This window comes from Motacilla alba, chromosome 5 (genome assembly GCF_015832195.1).
Source record: "Motacilla alba alba isolate MOTALB_02 chromosome 5, Motacilla_alba_V1.0_pri, whole genome shotgun sequence".
NCBI classification, from domain to species: domain Eukaryota; kingdom Metazoa; phylum Chordata; class Aves; order Passeriformes; family Motacillidae; genus Motacilla; species Motacilla alba.
This window is the reverse complement of record NC_052020.1, coordinates 17561783-17577455: the sequence shown is the minus strand read 5'-3', so window position 1 is coordinate 17577455 and position 15673 is coordinate 17561783. Positions and strand designations below refer to the sequence as shown.

The following is a 15673-nucleotide window of genomic DNA, read 5'->3' as shown; positions in this document are numbered from 1 at the left end:
ACCACAGCAAAAATTCAGGCCCAGCACTTGCTTGAAAATAGTGGTGGGTTCCAATCTGTAGAAACCTGCAAGTCCCTCCACCAAGTCAAAAGGATCTGTAAGAGGTAGCTACAGAACAGTTAATCCATATGCAAATACAATGAACTACACACATATATATATATATATATGTAGCAACTTTTACATAAAATGGTTATTTAAATTAAGATTACAATGAGCTGGGTTATTCTGCAGCTGCAGAGCTAGCAGCAGAAGCACAAGCTAACTGACAGACAGAATAATGGCCTGCACATGATCATGCTGGTGTACAAGCAAGTGCACCTTGGATGTTACTGGACAAACATTAAGTGGGTGCTTATTGCCAGTAATGCTCCTTTCAAAGTGCCACCTGAGAAATCATGTCACACGCTGAACTGATGCAATTTAAATATTTTTAAGTCCACCTTCCTCTCAATCTGTTCTCTGTACCAGGTTTTATGAAATTACAGCTTCAGAGACATGCAGCATTAGCTGGAGAGAGAAGGCAACTTCGCTGAGCTTTTGGGAGTCTGGCAGATGGGAGAGAGAGCAAGGAGAACAATTAAGAACTTACATACAGCCCTCCTTTTCAATAATCTGTGGTGGTCAACAAAGGCATAGCCAGCTGACAGTGACAGACCAACCCTTTGAACTGGAAGGACATACCATGGAGAAACTTAGTGCAAATCCTTCTCTTGGGTGTTCTGCCAAGAGGCTGAGTAGAAAAGAGCTCCCCCCTCCCAGTTTAGAAAATAACCACCATGTACAAAGCAGTAATTAAAAACAACCAACCAAGAAACCCAAGGGAAAGTTAAGGGTTGGATTCTATCTCGCTCAGTAGGAATGAGGTACAGCACTGAGCTGAGGTCCTGGGGCCTGAAAGGCACCATTCATTCCCCACCAGCAATGAAACCAGGGCTACTGGCTCTCAGCTTTCTCTGCTGAAAGAAAGGCGTGCCAGTGACCCTGCTGGGACGAATAAGCATCTTTTCAGGCCAAACTGCAGCAGTACCTCACCAGAGCAACACTCAACCAACCACAGAGCTGTTCCTGTTGGATGCCTTGAAGTGTGTAGTCCTGGGATGGTGCTGGTTCACTGTGGCCAAACTGGAGGCTGCAGAGGGGAAGGACTGACAGCTCAGGTCACTTCTGTGCCCACAGTGTACTCCTGGCAGCCCTGCCATGGGGCTAGCATGGAGAGTGGCTTGGTGAGCTACTCTGGCAGCTCCATCAGCACCCTTGCCACTGACTAATTCCTCCTGGATTGCTGGGGATCTTTTCTGCTCTCCCCATCCCTGTCTACCAGCTCAGGGGGCCAACTGCCCTCAGGATATTCAGTTTTACTGGTAAAGACTGAGACAAAGAAGGCATTAAGCACCTCAGTCTTTTCCTTGGCCTTTGTTGCTGCTTCCTCTGCATCCAATAAAGGATGGGGATTCTTTCTGGCCTTCTTTTCTGTTGTTAGTGTATTTATGAAAACAGTTTTTATTACTTTTCACAGCACTGGCAAGATTGAGCTCTAGCTGAGCTTTTGCCTTTCTTATCTTCTCTCTACATGACCTAACAATGTCCTGATACTCTCCCTGAGTCACCTGCCCCTTCTTTCAGATGTTGCAAACCCTTTTTTTACCCACCTTGGTTCCTGCAAAAGCTCCCTGTTCTACTAAGCTGGTCTTCTCTCCTGCTCATCTTTTGGCACATCAGGACATCCTGCATCTTTAACATTTCCTTCTTAATGTATGTTCTGCCTTCCTGGACCCCCTTTGGTGACCTCCTTCCTTACTGCATCAAGAATTGAAAACTGTAATTTCATTGGTCACTGTGTCCCAGACTGCCTCCAACCACCACATCTTCCACCAGCCCTTCTCTGCTTGTGAACATCCCTGCTGGGCTCTCTGACCAGCTGTGTCAGAAGTTACCTTCCACACAGCCCAGGAATCTCCTAGACTGCCTTCTCTCTGCTGTGTCGAGCTTCCAGCAGACATCCAGCAAGTCTCCCACAAGAACAAGGGCTGGCAATCACGCAGCAGTTGCTCATAGCATAATTCATCTGTCTCTTCATCCTGGTTGGGTAGCCTGTAACATACTCCCCCCAGGGTGTCTGCCTTGCTAGCCTTCCCCCTGATTCTCACCCACAGGCACTCAACCTTATCACCACCACCCTTGAGCTCTCAATAGTCAAAACACTCCCTAACAGACAGTCACTGCCTCTCCTTCCTTGACTGTCCCTTCTGAGGAGCATATAGTCATCCACTGCAGCACTCCAGTCATGGCAGTCATCCCACCCAGGTTCCACCATGGTGCCTACGTCATAGCTTTCCTGCTGCCACGCTCCCTCACAGCCTCTTGTGCACCTCCTTGCTGGCAGAACGTGGGAAACTGAAAAATCCTTGTTGATTTAGAGTGAGCAGTACTCAGCAGCAACTAAGATATCAGTGTGTTAGCAACATTGTTCTCGCACTAAATTCAAAACACAGCACTGTACCAGCTACTAGGAAGAAGATTAACTCTATCCCAGACAAAGCTACAACACTGGCTAAAAAAGCTGTCCTGGAAAAAGTCTTGGTGTGTACTAAGCATTCCACAGCTTTGGGCTAGCATGAGCCAAGCAGTGTCCCTTCCTGCTCCTGAAACAAAGGAAAAAGGAGGAGGGGAGGGAAATCACCATCTCTGGGCAGCATCTGAGGTACCCCAGCAGGTATTTATCTTCCCCCAGACTTTCTTTGGTTTTTTCTCCCCCCTGCAATATACCCATTAGGACTCGCACATGGGCACCCCAGCAGATCCTCACCCATCGCATCTCCTCACCTCACGCACCACTCTCAGAGCCTTCTTTAAAACATTGAGTTCTCCTGAGAACAGGCTCTAAGAAAGTAGAAATCAAATTCTTCTGCTTCAATCTGCTGCATCAAGACTTGTGCGCATCCCTGGTAACTCCATGGAGATTTCAGACTTGTTTTCCTTCTGTGCCTGCCAGGAGGTCCAGGTTCTCAGCAGAGATGCAAGCCAGAAGCACTCACCATCGCTGCTGGAGCCTGGGGACTTGGTCCCCTGCCAGATGCAGCAAGAGGGCACATTATTACAAGTATATACACACTTTGGTCCTGTTTCATGGGGGTTTCCGTCATCCCTTTGACTGTAACAACTTCATCTTCCCAATGATGCTCCTGCACAGGCTCATGATGGCCAAGAACAGTTCAGGCCTTGCAAGCCCAAGCCCTCTAGGCAGAAACAGCAAACAGGTAAAATAAAAAGGGAGTAGGAGCAGGCAGGACACCTGCATCTACCCCTAACTGTTACTTGTAGGAAACCTGACCAAAACAGCGCAAGCACATCAACAGCTTTCCAGTACCATTCTTCCTGCTCCTCCTCCCAGCTTATGCTCACCACAAAAAGCACAACCTGTGATTATTGAAGAAGGGAGAAGAAGAGAAGAAATGCAGGAAGTCTCCTGGGCATGCATAGAGGTCTTGGCTGAAAAAAGCCCCCCAAATGCTTAACACACTGGTTTTAGAATCGGTGCAGGAGTTTACTATCCTACATGCAGAACTACTGCAACAGAGATACATATCACCATCCTGGACTCACAGACTGCATCATTCCTGAGTGATGGAGCACAAACCATAACCTGCAGCTTCTGTGGAAAAAGGAAGAAAAAAAACCCCAAAACCAACCAAACAACAAAACCGAAAGAAACCCCCCAAACATACGGTGGCAAACATCCTGGCAGCATTCCATGGGACCTAGCTAAGTGCTGTGCATCTCAAGACCCCAAACAGTAAAAGGAACCACGGACCACAGTGCTGCAGCACATGAAATTACTTGCAACTATTTTTGTCCTTTTACAAGAACCTTGCTCTTTTGCAGTCTCAAATACCAGCAGCACCAGAATACACTAGTCACTTCCTCTGCCCCAAAATCACCAAGGGGAAATAGGATAGACAACGAAACAAAATTACTATCAGTACCTAGCATATAACCTGATTGGAGCAGAGTTCAAGCGTGGGTTGCTAAAGTTTATTTCTGTAAATTTCCGCCTCCCAGTCTGTGTCATGTTTCGCTGATTCATTCTACAGATCCTTTCCTACCGACAGCGTAGAGCATAGGAAATAGCCAGGGCTGGTTGTTTAGTAAACCTGCACTGAAAGTTCCCTTCCATCTACTGCGCCTGCTGCTAATTCCTTGCACAGCTCTGCTCATTAATAAAAACACAACACAATAAAAGAGAACCGCACACATACGCACCTCGCCCAAATTTCCTCCATACTGGCTGGTCCTGAGTCACCACCAGTGATTAACTGTTGCCATGCACTAAGGAGGACACGGTTATTAAATTAATAGGGGCTGCTTAACCTGGCTACAAATATACATGAGTTCTTTGTGCCTTAGTGAGCTAATAAGGCATGTGCTAATTACATTAATTCAAACAAGCCCAGCATGCCCTGAGGGCAAAGGGAGAGAAGGGTGCAGCAAACGGAGGCTTTTTCGTAATAGCTGTGAGACAGTGGAGAGCACTTGCCTTGACACAGCTTTTGGAGAAGCACGGGAACGCTGCAGCGGGCATCCTACGGCTCACTCAGCCCAGCTGCTGCCTGGTTAACGTGCAAAATCCCTGCTCATTCACCCAGCCCTTGGTGCAATGATAGACACAGGATCCTCTCTCCAAAGGGCCAGCCAGCTTGTCTCTTCTTCTCTCTGGAGCCCAGAGCATATCGCAAGCCTTGGGATGACACCCTGCTGCTTTGGGACTGTGAGCCTGGGACCCTGCTGGCAGCCCCCTTCCCACATGGCACCAGCAGCCTCAAGCCCTGGAGCAGCACCAAGGGCTGCAAGTCACCCACCATCCAGCCGTGTGATGCTCCTCATCCAGCCCCATCTCCTCCCCAACCCCAAAGTCAGCCACGACAGCTCAGCCAGACAGGCAGCATGCAGAGCCTGCATTTAGGCAATCCCAACACATCCCTAAACCTATCTGGCAATGGAGGCAGGCAGAAGGGACAGTTGCACCTCCCATGTCAAAATGGCAACAGAGTCTTCAGAAACGGCACAGACTGCAGCAGGGAGAAGCAACAGGACAGCAGGAGAGAAACACACAATCCCAGCAAGGTTCAGATATGCCCAGAGAGGAGCCTCCCATCTCTCCAGCCCAAGGGTAAGCAGATCCCTAACCTCTGTCACCTCTGGAGAAGAAGGCTCAGCATCAGCTATGTTCACACTGAGGTGTCTGCTAGGAACTCTCCCCACTTTCTGGCATGTAAGGGAAGGAAAGCAAGAGGAGAGGAAGTTGGTCATATTTCCTGGCACCCCCAAGGACACATGCTCACCAAGCACTTTCTGAAGGATGTGCTTTTCCTGTAAGCACTAGGGGACTGTGCTGGAGCAGAGCAAAGGTGTTGGGTTTTTCTTCTCCCTCTCTTATCACTTCTTCCTATACTGCATGCATCTGGCAGCACATCTTAGGGCCATCCCTAACAGATGTGAAAAGCCACCATCTTTCTCTGGCTGCTATGCTATGTGAATTTTAAGTGTTAAAAAGGCATGATCCTGCCTCTGCATCAAAGAGAGAATCTACAACCAAGTACCAGGTGAGAGCCAGTGCCATGGAAGAATAGCACAACACAATTTTTTCTGCTCAGAGAGGCACTGGTACAGGCTCGATGCAGTCTTGATGGCGTGTTGATGGAAAAGGTGCAAGGATTTTCATGAAGGGAGCAGTACCAGCGATTTTTAGCCCCTGGAAAATGCCACATGATTTACTTTCCCAGCAGAGACTGTGGTTACTCAACCACTTGTCCAGCATAACTTCAGACTACTGCTCTTGCAATCCCCAGCAACTCAAAGAACTCACTTTGGACCAGGCCTATTCCGAGGTCACGCGTAGCTGTGAACACACAAATGCTTGTGTTGACATAAGCAGAGAGAGGCAAGAGTGGAAGCAGGGCTGTTCCTCTTGGCAGCGGCCTGCAGCAGCTTGCTGAGTGCACTGATAAAGTAAACCAATATACAACAATAAAATAGAACAAGAATCACTCCAGGGAAGCCTGGGAGATAAGAGCTCCTGGGCCCTTAACAAAATTATTTAAAAGGCCTAGTAACCCAGAGCCCTGCGGGTCCGTATGTCAACTGATAGCTGTCACTCAAAAGTCCCAAAGAGGGACTGTTGAGCCTGGCTGGAACTGCAAAGCATCCCACAAACGCCACACCCTGTCCCTGTAGCAAAGCCACAGTGCACCAAGAGCATCAGCCGTGGAGATGGGAACCAACGCTAAAACACCACAGGTGAATGAAGAAGGACCTCAGGGTGTGAAAGGACAGATCCTTCCTGCATGACCCTGTGGAGTCAGGAGCTAGGCTCCACCTAAGGCAAGGTGACAGAGAAGCACTGAGCAGGAGCCACCATGTAAGCATGCCCACACTGGTGTACAGGCTGCAAGCTCAGCTGCCTACTTGAGCCAAGGCCTTTTGTACAAGACAAGAGACATGGAGAATTGACAGGATAACAAAAGGACATTTCCCAGCCTTCCAAACACTTTACAACAGCAGGTAGAAACCCCTCTGAAGAACAAAGCTTATCTCATTACTTCTCAGTGCCAAAGGCAGAATTTCACTAGTGCTCCCAGTGCACTAGAAGAAATGCCACTTAAATGTCACATTAGTCAATATTCCTCGCCTTTTAGCCACAGGATACTGCTGCTGCCAGTCCCTTTGCTGTGGGGTACGTGAATGCAACTGCTCCGCTCCTGCACTGCCAACAGCCCTTCTCGCCTCCCCCCTCAGCTGTTTTGCTTACACCAAAAGTGTTCAGATCACAGCAAAGTGGTTCCTTGTTAAATGCACATCAGCAGCCCCACATGGGTCATGCTGCTTCTGAAGAGGTTAGCAGCTCCTCCAGAGAAACTCATACACACTCAGGAACTGTCAAGGGGACTGCAACCACCACCTGATGGCTGAGGAATCTGTGGCATAATCCATTCACCAGCTCCCTGCTCCCCCAGAGTGCTGTGAATCAGCAGGCTGCAAGGCAGGCAAGGCATTCCCAGCAGGAAGACAATGTATTTTGGAGGCTACAGGCAAATGAAAACACATCTAGTCCCACTCACCTAAACAGAGTGCAGGAAGATGAGTAACACAAGAAATCAAAAAGAGGAAAAAGTGAAGTATATCAAACTTGGAAGATCATTCTCTGAACATCAGATGTCTCACCTGGCTACTCCATATGTGCAGGGCAATGCTGCTACCTGACAGATGTATCCACAAGGATTTACCTGACACATCCTCAGGGAAGCAATTCATCTTGCACTGCTGGAGAATTAGACCTGTTTTCAAAAAGTTTCCAAACGAAAAACACCTCACAACTGCTCTAATTACCAACTCTGTCTCACAAAGAGTGTATGGCAGCAACAGCAGGCAACAGGAGACACAAGGAATTGTCATGCCAGTGAGCAGTGGAACAGGCAGGTTGCCTCGGAAGACTAGCAACAGTTTGGCAATGCAGGAACTAGACACGCTGTTCTGCTCCAGAGGTCCTTGGACAAGGACTCCTGGGCTCCAATCCACAACCCAGCTGGAGTCAGCTGTGACAACTGACTGAGAGCCTGCCTGCCCCAGAGCAGAGCCCAGTCAAGACGCGATGCAGCACTCCGGGGGAAACATGCTCTCCCTCCCCTGCAAGAGCAGTAATTTCATTGGAGAGAGGAAGAGGGGAGGCTGGCTACAGCAGAGTTCATCAGGGTTCCCAACCATGACATGTAAACCCTTACCCATGCCTTTTCCAGCTGCCAGCAAGTTTGCCAGCTCACATATATGCACAGGTGTGTCCAAACAGCACAAGCTCTTTACCACAGCTGATTCATTTGTTTTCAGCTCCACACCACCTCAATTTGCACTGACACAAGTCCAGGACGCTGCACCAGCACTAGGGACAACCCAGTGTCAGATGACCCCACGGCCTTCCTACAATCTCAGCCATGTGCCAAGCAAGATCTCACAAGCTGCACAGCAGCTCTGCAGCCTCTCTCCCGCAAGCTGACTCCGTGTGTCTGCAAACTGCCCATGGCTCAGCTCCGCCAGACCAGCCTGACGAGTGGGCACAGCTGAACCTCACCACAGGGAAAATGGGACCTTGCTCTGCACGGGGCCCCAGCAGAGCCACAGACACTGAGTCAGAGGTGTGCAGGTGCCTCCTGAGCGCAGGGGGCCCTGGGAGCAGCCGGCTCAGCCTCCCCGAGCGAGCGCGCTGGCGGGGAACGCGCTACACGCAGGCACGCGCCCACACACAGCTCAGCAGCGACCTGGCATTTCTTCCCCCCTTTCCAAAGCCAAATTCAGACCATCTGTTGAAGTATTTCTGCAAATCATCCCTCTTTTGGGAAGGGCCGGGGGCTGAGTTTAGTTGTTTATATAGTGTCTGGCATTTCTGCAGTGCTTATCGCTTCAGTATCCAAGCTATTTCCTTCAAGCTCTCCATTACTTTTGAAGAACCAGTGTGAGGCACCACAGAATCTACATTGTAAGTTCTGCAAAAAATAAAAAAGGGCATCAAAAAGACGACAGCTGCTCAGGTCATGCACACATTTAGCTGCTAATGAAGCAAGTGGGATATTTCAGGAGAAAGGAGAAGGGCCAAACAATAAGTTTTATGTCCTCCAAAAAAACTACCACACTTACAAAATAGTCTTCATAAACAACAAGTGCTCCTGTTGCCTTACAGAGAAGAGCGTGGCTTGCCCAGAGCATGGGAAAGGAAGCTAGTACCACTATCCTTGAGAAAGGCAACACAAACTGAAAAAGGGAGGTGAAACACCTAGAAGAAGAGACCATTTACTAGATCAGATCATACTTTCTGCAACAGCTGCCATGGCCATTTTAAGTGGCAAACCCCTGGAGGGCTGCTGTTCCCACTGCATTTTAAGGGAAAGGATCAGAGACTTGTTGCTTACTCCAGGTCCTGCTCTAAACCTGTAGCAAAGGAGAAAGCTGGATCCAAATTCACAGTAAGCCCCCCACACAGCCAGTCCCTAAAACACAATTTCTTCTCTTTTATAAATCCCTAACTATCACATAGCAAAGAGAACAGCACTGAACAGGGCACCAAACATGCTCCCAGTCCACACATGGCCTTGAAAAAGGCGTTTCCATCCCATCAGACCCACCAAGCAACAGGGAACTGCCTTCTTCTCCACACCCATTAAGGGCAGTAAGGTATCAGACACCACAGTGACAAGGACAGAGATGCAGCAGCAGCAGAAATGAAGATGGTCTGGCCCAGACTAAGCACACCACATGCTACAGCTTCATTCCAGGCACTTATCCACACAAAAGCCAGCACTCGTCCAGCTCGAAGGCTTCACTGAAAGCTGCAGCTAAATTCAGAAACCAAGGATCATGGCTACTGGACTTCTTTCTGGCTTGATCCAAACCAATTGCTCACTCAAAAAGCATCTCTTTCCTACTAATATCATTTGCTGAAAGTCCCCTATCTTTGTGCTCTAATTAAAAAAGAAAAGCACATAACTCTCTTCCCAAACACCTCCTCCAAGCCAGTTACTCAACCAATGCAGAAGCATCACTGTCACATATAAGAGGGGAATATTGCCTTCTCCTTTCCTTTCCCCACCCTGTCCACAAAGGGCACCCACCCTCCTCATAGATGGGACAGCTTTTAAATTGGGAGTATAAGCCCCAAACATGGAGTCAAAACTCCAGGTGGGGCAGGCACAGTCTTTGATGTGACTTAGTCATCTCCAGCTCCTCAAATTCATGCTATTTGGGGAAACTTAGCTGGGTCAAAACCAGCCTCTCTCCTGCTGGCTTCTGGATAAATGCCTCAGATATAGGAAAGAGAAAAAAAAAATCCAGACAGCTCTCCTGATATGCCATAGAGCAGCATCAGTGCCAAAGGAAGGAGCAGGGCACAGGAGGGTTTGACAGGATGCAGTCACCCACCCACAACAGGACTATCAAAATGAGAACAAGTATCGGTTACGAAAAGGTTTAACAAAACTGAGTAAGAATGCATTCCTGTGAGCAGCTCACCACAGGCTGTACTAAATTATGATCAACAGAGGCCCCATAAATTAAACAAACACTAACTTGTCATATTCCTTCTGATACAGAACAAGCATTGCTGCCTGGGTGCCATTCCCTTCCCCGAGCATATAATCTCCACCTAGACAGCCCACCTAAGGCAGAAAATGTTCAAAGTTTTTATATTCACAGATGTGTAAGAGGAAACTGCCTGCCAGAAATCCAAACCACCCAGAGTGACAAGGTCTTTTCATTAGGTTTGTCTGGGATTTTGCCTTGTTTTCTAAAGCTTTCGTACCTCCTGTTATTTTATCTTCACAATAACTCAAACTATCAGGAAATAAATACTGCAAGGTTAAAGCAACATCCAAGTTTGGCATTGGATAGCTCAATCCAACTCCTCCTTTCTGCTATCTCTGTGCTGGAAGGCAAACAGACGAGGACAGGAAAAAAATATTTATCTGCTGTTAGGATTAGCTGGAGCAACACAGTGTTAGCTCTAGCAAGATGCCACTGTTAGCTGGATATGGCCAAGTGACAGTCCCCAAACCAAGCAGGTACAGCCAGAGGACTCAGCCTTGCTGAAGGAGGTTAGCTTCATTACAACACGGTGCCAGAGAAGCTGAAACACACTGCCCTGTTAGACCTCAGACACCTCTCTGGCAGAGAACAGGCACTTGCAGCCACATCCCTGTTGTCTCACTGTAGACAGACAAGACAACTGTCTCCAGCAAGGCTAGAGTCCATGCAGCCATTTATGAGGAATGCGCCATGGAACAGAGGCATGGTGTTGAACATGTTCAAGACTAACAAATAAAAACAATGCACTGCCTACAACAGGCAGCATCTCTAGCTCATTTGCCATGATATGTAATTGACAATTCCAAATCTCCCAACCTGTAATAGCGCAGATGTTTGGTCACTTCTGAGAGAGCCTGAATATACAAACATGGGCATTAAAGCAGGCTTCTGCATTTCCTGAAAACACAGCTAAGGATTTAGGAGAATGCATCATGGATGTAAAAGGAATAATTACCAGACCTTATGTACCTGCAGTAGCAGAAGGCAGAATGCTATAAACAGGCAGATTCTTCCCCATCTTGCACTGCTGCTGTAGAAGGAGCAGTACAGACATTTGTCCTACACAGCACTGCAGATTTTAACAGGAGAGAGGGAGAAAGACAGGTCCAACTGGAAGCCTAACAGGACATTAACAAACTTGTAAGTGACAGGCTAAACAGGCTGTGGGACCAGACTCTTCCTGTTACTCGAGGGCTCCCACATGATGCTCAAATTCAGCTGGTGCAAACTAACTTTGCTCCACTGTCTGCCAGAGCTGTATCAACTTACTCTAGTAAAGGGTGAAGGTGCTCAGCTCTGGAACACCACTGATGGGCCACTGGGACACCACTGACGGGCCACTGGGACACCACTGACAGGCTATCAGCTGTGTAGAAATTTCATTCTAGGAAAAAATAAAGAAACAAAGCAAAAAACACCAACAAAACAAAACAAAAACCCAAACAAACAAATACACAACCAACAACAAAACCCAAAACAAACAAACAAGCAAAACAAAACAAACAGCAACAGGGGGGAAAACTGTGGAAAAGGAAGGCCAGGAAGAAATCAGGCTTAGGAAGAAATACCTCTCTGTTCTGAAACAGCCTAGAAAAGGGGAAAATGTAGAAACTCCCTTCACAGTGCATTAGCAGCCTATAATAACACACATGAACTGCAGCACTCAGGATCATTCATGGTCCCAGCCATTCCAAACCCGGTTTGGTTACACATCATCTCCCCAGCCCAGGCTCTCCTAACAATGGAATAAAAATATTTTGCATTTTTCCAACCCTCTTCCTTTCCCTTTGGGGCGTAGTTCAAAGCCCTTTTATGTCAATCTGACAGCACAATATGATTTTAGGCAGATAAACCCAGCCCATTAAGAGATACACCCCGTGCAAGACATCTTGCTGGCACTGGAAAGTTGGCAGTGCAAAAGATTTGCAGTTCCCTGCCTGCAAGTGAGACCAGGGATCAAGTGACAAAAGCAAGCATGGTGTGGAATAAGGCAGACCTGCTGCTAGTCAGCACCAGGGGACATGAGTCCCTCTGCAGTTACGGTCAATGCTGCTAAACTTTTCTTCCCACCACACAAGCCTTTCATCCCTTGGACTTCACAAGGACATCCCACCTTCCAGCAGCTACTGTGAATCTGGCAATTACCCTTCAGGAGCATTTTATTTCCGCAGTGGGGTGAGAGTCCAGAGGCTTGGCAGCATCTGCAAAACAAGTAACTGCCAGCCTGTCAGCAAACACAAGGCCTGACCCTTTGGAGGACCGGAGATGGAGACGATGCATCCTTATTCCACACCCAGGTATTCCTTGCTGAGGAAGAAGGAATAACTCATCAGTCACCCATCTTACAGCCTCCTGGCTGCAGATTATTAATACAAAACCCTGAGCGTGTTAAAGAAGCTTTCCTCTCTGACCACCCAGGAGCCACTCTGTCAGTCACACTTCCCCCATTCCAAGACTTTCACTGCTGGGACCAAAGTCCCTTCACAGCAGATGGCTCCAGTGACCCCATGGGTGGCCCTTTTGGCTCCCTGCACACCCCACACTCACACAGTCAGACAGGGTTTCCTTACTGGCTCAGCCCTGGGTTTCCCACAGCAGTCTCAGATGTCTGGATCCTCTAAGTAATTTAATCATGGTGCAGTGACAGAAAAACAGCTTGACCTGGTGCCTCTGGGGAGGGACACCTAACAAAAGCATTCCTGGGCTTTTATACTCTTACAGTTTGTGCACTCAGACAGTCTGGGGTCTTCTTGCTGAGTCATCAGCTCCTGCTATCCCTGTGCCCTTTGCTGTCCAAAGGGTCAGCACCAGGTCACAGCCCCTTTCCTGGCGCTCCTGACATTTCCCCCATCCAGGGCACAAACCGTAGTTCACACTGCAGCTGCACACCCTGCTATCAACACTGGGTGTATTCCTCATGAAGTGCCAAAGATATTTAACTATTTTCACAGCATTGCATGATCATCACACACCCTGCAACAATGATTTTCCCTAGACTGGGCTTTAACCTTCAAGAAAAAGCTGTTCTCACAGGAATCTGCAGAACTGGGCCCCTGGTCAGGGATGTTGGCTCTACACACAGATTTTTTTCTAGCTAAACACAACACATTTACTCACCTAGAAACACAGCTGCCCTACTCTGGGAAATTTCTCCCTCCTACTATTTCACAATTCTCAGGATGACAACAGTTACGCAAGAACAGCTGTATAGGAACATGAAATGCTTACAGCTTCTAAGCAAGACTTTCCCCAAATTTCCCTTATCAGACAGCTCCAAATCCTATGGCTCCCAGGTTTCAAGGCACACCAGTTACCGTGCCTCTAACACACCTTTGCCCTGGCAGAGACCTACAAGAAAAAACATGACATACAAGCGAGCAGGGGGCTGCTTCCACATGGACATGCTGCTGTCACCTTGGCCAGCCAGGTAGGTATTTCCCCCATCTTGCCCACTAATTTAAATCTTGGCAGGAAAAGGGGAGTAAATGGCCTTGACAGGCTGCCAGTGATTTCTACCTTTTAGTAACTTAATACAGCACACTACCCCTTCCTAAAACGGCAGCAGGAAGATGCTCAATGGCTCTGGCATCCTAGTAAGACATTAACAAGATTGCTGGGCACCTAACAGGACTGCAGACCTTCCTCCTGAGCAGAGCAGGGCTTCAGTTTACAACACAGATTTGATCCCTTTTCCATCTCAGCCATCCATCTGTGCCACAGATCGCCACCACCCCCAAAACATAACACTCCTTACTATGACACTCGGTGAACACATGAGTCCAAGGGCACAGCACCAGGAGAAAAACTGCACCTGTATGAACAACTACAAGCAGCAGCACGCAGTTAAAAATCCTACAGGCAAGACATTCAAAGGGGTAAACCCTCATTAAATCCTCGTGTTTATTTTCTGAGGAAGAGGTTAGAGGAACTCCTCCTATTAAGCCTTGCCTACTCCTTTGTTTATAACAGCCTGCAAAGCAAAACAGAAGTAGAGGACAAGAAGACAACCACCACCCGAGTCCCTCACGATACATCCTTATCAGTACCACTCTAGTTCAGTTGCCTTTGGCTTGGCACTGCCAAGAAGCGAGTTCTTGAGAAGCAAAGCCACAGTTACTTGCAGTGATCAAAATCACTGCAGATACCATCCCAAAGCAGCACAAGCACCACAAAGTCAGATCCTAACAGCAGCGAGACTCTCAGAGATTAACACACCATGGTAAAAATACCCGCTATTTAATTGTAAACATCTAATAGCCAAAAGACATCAGGCAAAATAAATATAGCTGGGATCCTGCTCTGACACCTGGCAAGGTACATACACTAAAATCTGAGAAGCCTTGAAGGAAAGAGGCTGGGGCACTGGAAAATCCGATTTCCACAACTTCACCCTCACCCAGCAGCTGCAAAAGGTGCAGCAAGAGGATGCTTGGGGTCCAATTCCCAGGGTGACCTTGAGGAAATCCCACATTCTGTCCACATTTCCACTTTCCCCGTCCACTGCATGAAGAGCACAATAACCTTGACCTATCTCAAAGAGGCAGGGATCTGGCTTAGGAGAGTCTGGAAGGCGCTCAGAGGGGCTTAGATGAAGGACTGCGCTGCGACCGGGGCGGTCAGGGAATCCTACGAATCGCCCCAGAATCAGACGCCCGGAGAAACTCGCTAATCGCTTTCAATATAAAGAGCTGCAGCTCCGGCGCACGAAAGGGCTCGCTGGAGCCGCACACGTGTCACCCGCAATTTCCCCGGCGCGGGCAGGGGAGAGGAAGGCGCACCGTGCCTGCAGCCCCCGCGCCCGGCAAGGGCGAGCCCCGCACCACGGCGAGCGGGGGCCATCAGCCCGGGCCCCCCCGCAGGCAGAGGGAGCCAGCCCGGGAGGAGGGGAGGGGCTGGGAAGACCTAAAACCCCCAGGGTGAGGAGGGGAAGTGGCGGCGGGCAAGGGGAGCCCGCAGCTCCGGAGAGGGGGGTGGGTACACGGGGAGCTCGCAGCCCCCCGGGGCGAGGGGCCGGCCCTGCCGGGCCCGGGGGCGCAGGAAGGGCGGCCGGCACACCCCTGAGATGAGGGGCCGGGGTAAGCGGCGGCGGGGCCGGTGCAGCAGGAGCCAGGCCGGGGTGCGTGGCCGAGCTTCATCCCGGCGGCAGGAAGGGAGTCGGGACCCCCGGCGGCGCCTCCGGAGGGCTCGGGAAGGGCCGTGCCCACACTTACCGGGCGGCGGCGGCGGCGGCGGCGGCTCCCGCCGGGGCCGGGGACGGTGCGGCGCGGGGTGCGGAGCTCCTGCGCGGCGCGGCCCGGCCCGACTCAGCTCTGCCCCCTCCGGCCGCGCTCGGCGCAGGAGCCGCCGCCGCCGCCTGTCCCTCCCCGCCGGGGCGGCCGCCGCGTCCCCATGGCAACGCGGGCCGGGGCGCCCGGCGACCGCCGCCGCCTCCCCGGGCCGGGCGCGGGGCGCCGGGACTGCCCCGCCGTGCCCCCAGCAGCCCCGGCCCGCGCCCACAGCCGTCCTGTGAGGCGGCTCACGGCAGGACGCGGGGCGAGCGACAGCGGGG

At 49.9% G+C, this 15673-nt stretch overlaps 1 protein-coding gene across 1 annotated transcript in view; it reads right to left on the bottom strand.

The window, feature by feature from the left end:
• SLC25A22 (solute carrier family 25 member 22) overlaps positions 1-15466 on the bottom strand; it is a 51019-nt gene extending 35553 nt beyond the window's left edge. Inside the window, exon 1 of the mRNA XM_038138147.1 lies at positions 15336-15466. The gene's annotated coding sequence lies outside the window, so the exon portion shown is untranslated. The remainder of the gene's footprint in view (positions 1-15335) is intronic.
• Between the last annotated feature and the right edge of the window lie 207 nt (positions 15467-15673).